At 37.2% G+C, this 5,771-nt stretch overlaps 1 pseudogene; it reads left to right on the plus strand.

Moving 5' to 3' along the window:
* The first annotated feature begins 1,561 nt into the window (after positions 1–1,561).
* On the plus strand, positions 1,562–2,165 carry LOC143639191 (proline-rich protein 3 pseudogene; annotated as a pseudogene).
* Positions 2,166–5,771: the final 3,606 nt, after the last annotated feature.

Below are 5,771 nucleotides of genomic sequence, written 5' to 3' on the forward strand. Positions count from 1 at the left end.
CGCATGCATACATATATACATATGCATACATTAATTCATATAACGTTACTTTCATTTTATTTAGTTCTCTTTACATCATTTTATTGATTTGACTTTCATGGTTAATATTTTACATGTGTTTGAGTTGTTTTGATCTTCCTTTTGTTTTTGTTTAATCCTTGTTCTCTATTCCTCTTATTGCTCCTTCTTCACTCTCTCTTCCCCTACTAATAGCCACATTTTCCTTTTTTCCTCCATCTTTATTTTATTACTCCTAGGTATGTTTACACCTTCTTTTTTAATAGTCATCATCTGGTACCTATCTTCTGCTTCTCCTATGTTTATTTTTTACATATTTTAAAATTTCTTTTGCCTTCCTACCCTAGTTTCTCTTCACCTAAGAAACTGTAATTCCACAATATGATAAAATTATAAAGTTTTATAATGTCTATGTAAGTACTACCTCATTCTTGTTGTGATCATTTATAGAGAGATGATGTAAACCTGCTATTTAATGCCTAATCTAGTTCATGGTTGTTTGTTGTTAATTCTGATATTAAGTGCTGACCTCACAATTCCTTCACAAGTGGTGATTAGTGTTATAGATGTCAAAGTAGACACTGGACATTTATTTTAAGGATTGACATCAATTGTCAATTTTGTTGCAATCCCTGGTTCCTCCTTTCTCTAATAAGGGCTGGAAAGTGATTGGCACCTTTCAAGTTCATTACAGTACAGATCCTGCTGTTGAGCAATACACACAGCTCTTCCAAGTAACAGCCAACCTCATTTCACACACAATCAAGCTTCATGAAAGCCTCAACAATAACTCAATACATAGAATAGAGGAGAGAAAAACCCCAAACCAACAACCAGGCCCCAAGGAGAAACAATTAGATAAGGACCTCAGTGTCCACTCCTGGTCCTCTATTCATACATCAGGAACAGAGAAAAGTGCCAGAGCAAAAAAGATAATTACACTAAAAAAGACATAAGTATTAAAAAGAATGGAAATCCATCTCAATTGATGTGCAAGTCAAACATGTTTGAAACCACAAGGAAACAGGCTGAAAGTAAAACCATGGAAAAAAATGGTCCACGAAAATAGGGTCTGAAAATAATCAGGAGTAGCTATTCTCATATCTCTCAAAGCAGATTTCAAAACAAAAATTAAGCTGGAGAGAAAGAATGACACTACATACTGGTAAAAGGAACAAACAAATAAGAATATATAACAATGGGAAATATATTATTTCCCAAATGTCAGTGAACATAAAAACTTCTTGACATTAAATCCCAGATACACCCCAATAAACTGATAAGCTCATTCATCAAAGTAGCAGGATATAAATTTACATTCATAATCAATATATATATATATATATATATATACATACATACATACACACACACACCACATTTCACCACTGGTTCTATGGAGAAGGAAATCTGGAAAATTATACCATTTAAAATAATCTAAAAAAAAACATTGAGAATTACTATAACCAGGGAGTTGAAATATTTCTACAATGAAAATTATAGGACACTGAAAAAAGAAATTAAAGAAGATATTAGGGTTCCTCACTGCCCTGCAAATCCCTCTGCAGCCATTGCTGCAGCCATGATGCTGAAACGAAAGAAGCAGAATCAGCAACAGCAGCCACCACTGCCTGAGTGGGAAGAGACTGGAGATGAGGAAGGTGAGAGTCCCATCGAAGATGAGAGTCCCAGCCTTCTGGGCCCTCCCCCCATGGCCAATGGAAAGCCTAGTGACCCCAAGTCAGCTCTTCACAGAGGTCCTCCAGGATCAAGGGGTCTGATAATTCCACCACTGCTGAGTCTCCCACATCCTCCCCGGGGCAAAGGCCCAATCCAGGGAGGCCTTGGCCCCAGGTCTGGCCCATATGGTTGTGGTTGGTGGGAGGGGGGCCAGTGCTGAACCCCCTTTTCTGGGGCCAGGCCATGGGGGTCTCTCTAGGGAGAGCTTTCACAAAGAGCAGAGAAACCCTCGAAGGCTCAAAAGCTGGTCTCTTATCAAGAATACCTGCCCTCCTAAGGATGGCCCCCAGGTTAGGGAAGACAAATCTGACTGGCCCGTCTGTTGACACTTTTCCAAAAAGGACCACTGTAGATATGAAAACCTCTGTGCCTTCTACCACCCAGACGTCAATGGACCTCCTCTGTGAGACTGTGCCTTCCCATTCAGGCTGGAAGGAGCCCTCTGTGACCCAGTGGCCATGTATTTCCCTATGGCCCTGTGAAGACTACTGTGAGGCTCTTCCACCCAACACCCTTGGTCAATGACATATCCACTCCCATCCACCACCTCCCCAGTTTGGGGTCCAGAGCTGTGTTTCATCACTGGTGCTCAGTGCACTGTATATTCTGATCCAGCCTCCAGAGACATGCCTCTGGGACCCCTTCTTGCTCCCTTCAACTGCCTCCTGGATCTTCTTCCCTTTCACCAAATGACTGCGGAACAGGAAACCTCTTTGGTGCTGTTTCTTGTGCATCATTCCACCTGTCTCCAGTACTGACCTCAATTCCTGAGAGCTCTGGAGCAGTTTCCTACCCACTTTAGCTGCTTGTTTTAAGCCCTTTTTATGTGACATCCCAGTGTTTTCAGCTGCTAGAGAAACTCACCAGGTTTTCTGACCTGAGGTCAAGTTTGGGTGACTGGTACAGAGTTGCTTCCTGAAAGGCAACTGCCCCTGCTTTTGGATTTTGTAGTTTCCCTGTCAGTAGCATGATCCCCACTGCTATGGTCTGTGATCACTCTGCTTTGTGAAACTATGCATCCCCCCATCAGTGTCTGTGGCATTTTTGTGATTTCCCAACACTAGAATAAGTTTTTCTGCCAAAATGAGTGAGGTTCTTGGTGCCCTCTAGACTTTCCCCACATCCCAACTTGGGAGCATTGAGAAACTCCACAAGACTGCCTCCCTGGTCCTCCCTGTACTTCTCCTGGTGTTGATTATTCTTGGTCTGATGTAGGCCAGTGATGTCTTGTAAAGCCTCAGATGGGCCTCCCTACCCAGCTCCTATTTACACCGTTTTAGTTAGACTATGTCATTATGAAGCTACCAGCCCTTTCATTTGAATTCTGTGAATCTCCACCTGGCCTATCTTTGGGTGGAACATGGGCAGTACTGTTGCTCTCTTCTGACACTCTTACCTCACATCCCTGGCACTGGTGGTTTTCTGTGAAAAAGACAGTGAGCAGGTTCAGTTTTAAGCTGGCCCTGAGGAAATGGGTCAGGAGTTGTGTGGGCAAGAGGGAGGGAGGAGAGCCACTGGAGAACTGAGAATGATTTTTTTTTCTTTTTAACATTTTTTAAATATTAGTAATAAATGCAATGGAAACCAAAAAAAAAAAAAGAAGAATATATTAGAAGATGGAAAGACATCCCATGGTTTTAGATTGGCAGCATTAATATTGCCAAAACAAATATACTACCATAAATGTTATACAGATTCTATGCAATTTCCATGAGAATGCCAATAACATTTTTCATAGTACTATAAACAACAATCATAAAATTGATTTGGAAGGATAGGAGATCCAGAGTAATCAAAGCAATCCTGAGTAAGAAAAGAAATTCAGGAGGCATCAAAATACCTGATATTAAATTACACTACAGACATAATAGTAACAAAAAGACATGGTATTAGCATCAAAATAGACATGAATATCAAAGGGATAATATAGAAGACATAGAGAAAAAGCACCTACTTACAGTCATCTGATTCTCAAAAAGGGTCCAAAAATATATGTTGGATAAATGATATCCTTTTAAAAATGATGCTAGGAAGGTAGATATGCATATGTAGAAGAATATCTCTCACCTTGCACATAAGTCTAATCAAAGTGGATCAAAAGCTTCAGAATTAGACCAGAAAGTTTGCAACTTCTAGAAAAACATGGGACCAACACTGCATCATACTATTACAAGCATCAACTTTATTCCAAAGACCCTTAATGCTCAATAAATATAACCAGCAATCAATAAATGAAATTAATGCCCTCAAATTAAAAAAAAAAAAAAGTTTCTGCCCGGAAAAGTATACGATTGAAAGCATGAAGAGAGAAACTCCAGAACAGAAGAAAACCTTTGCCAACTTCCCCTCTTACATGGGATTATTATTTAAAATAAATAAAGAACTCAAAAAAGTCAGCAACAGAAAACCAAATAACCCAATCAATAAATTGTAAACATAACAGATATCTCTTAGATGAAGACACACAACAATTCACTATTGAAAAAAAAATTCCAAATCTCCAGCAATCAAGAAAATTCAAATTAAAACAACACTGACATTTTATCTCACTCTATTCAGAAAGGCAACTCTCAAGAATACAAATAGTACTAACTGCAAGTAATGATTTGTGAAAAAGTACACACATTTATTTTTTGTAGGACTCAAAATTTGTATGACTACTCTGAAATGCAATACAGGGATATTTAAAAAATAGAAATTGAATCACCATATGACCAAGCTATCTTTTGGTAATTACCCAAAAAATCTAAAATCACCACACTCTACTTATACAGTCACATCGATGTTTATAGCAACACAATTTCTAATAACCAAGGTATGGAATCAGTCCAGATGCCCATTAAGAGACAAATGAATAGAGAAAAATGTGACCCACACACACACAATTTTTGCTCTGCCATAAAAAAGAATGATATTAGGCATTTGCTCATAAATAGATGGAACTGGAGAATGTCATGCTAAGCGAAATAAGCCAGACTCACAAAATCCCGGGTTGTGGGCCGGGGTTGTAGCTAAGTGGCAATGCTCTCACCTAGTAAGTGTAGGGTGCTGGATTTGATCCTTAGGGCCACATAAAAACAAATAAGTGAAATAAAGAAATTGTATCCAACTACAACTAAAAAATACATATTAAAAAAAGAAAGAAAATCCAGGGTTGAGGGTTTTCTCTCATATGTGAATGCTATATCAAAATAAGGAGGAAAAGTAGGAGAGATTATATATCTCAAAGATAAATGGAAGATCCGTATAGGAGAAATTGGAGATAGAGTAAGAAATAAAAGGAAAGGAAGAAAATAATTAAAAGAAAAAATCATTAATTATTATCCGAACTACAACTTTTCATCAAAATTTTAAAGACTGACTTTATTGATACATCTGTAATGTAGTCACTTAATACTGTCTTTTTATGTGTATAATTAACTTTTTTATTTTACCTTATTATAAAATGTATCAAAATCTAGGATGTAGATCAGAAATTATGCAAATGCTAGAAACTTAGGATCAATACTTCAACATATTGGCTCAAGCATCAACTTTCTTAATAAGACTCCTAAATCTTAAGGAAAAAAACCAAGAAAATATAAGTTGGATGGCATTAAGTTAAAATGCTTCTGCACTGCAGAGGATATGTTTAACAACTTAAGAAGAGACTCTATAAAGTAGAAGAAAATCTTTGCCAGCTACTCATCTAACAAACACTTAATTTTCATAATATATAAAGAAGAATTCAAATGACAAATGAAAACCTAACAAATACTTTGTCAAATGATTAAATAGTAATTTCACAAAAGAAGAAATAGAATGGGTCAATAAATAATTGAAAAACAAATCAATGTTGTTAGCAATTGTGTGAATGCAAATCAAAGCTACATTGAAATTTCATATCACTTCAGTTAGAATGTTAATCATTAGGGCTAGAAATAACAAAATTTCCTGGCAAGGATGTGGGGAAAATGTGAACTAATACATTATTGGTAGAATTGCAAAATTAGTATAACTGTTCTGCATTACAG

The sequence above is a fragment of the Callospermophilus lateralis genome, chromosome X (assembly GCF_048772815.1).
Source record: "Callospermophilus lateralis isolate mCalLat2 chromosome X, mCalLat2.hap1, whole genome shotgun sequence".
NCBI lineage: Eukaryota > Metazoa > Chordata > Mammalia > Rodentia > Sciuridae > Callospermophilus > Callospermophilus lateralis.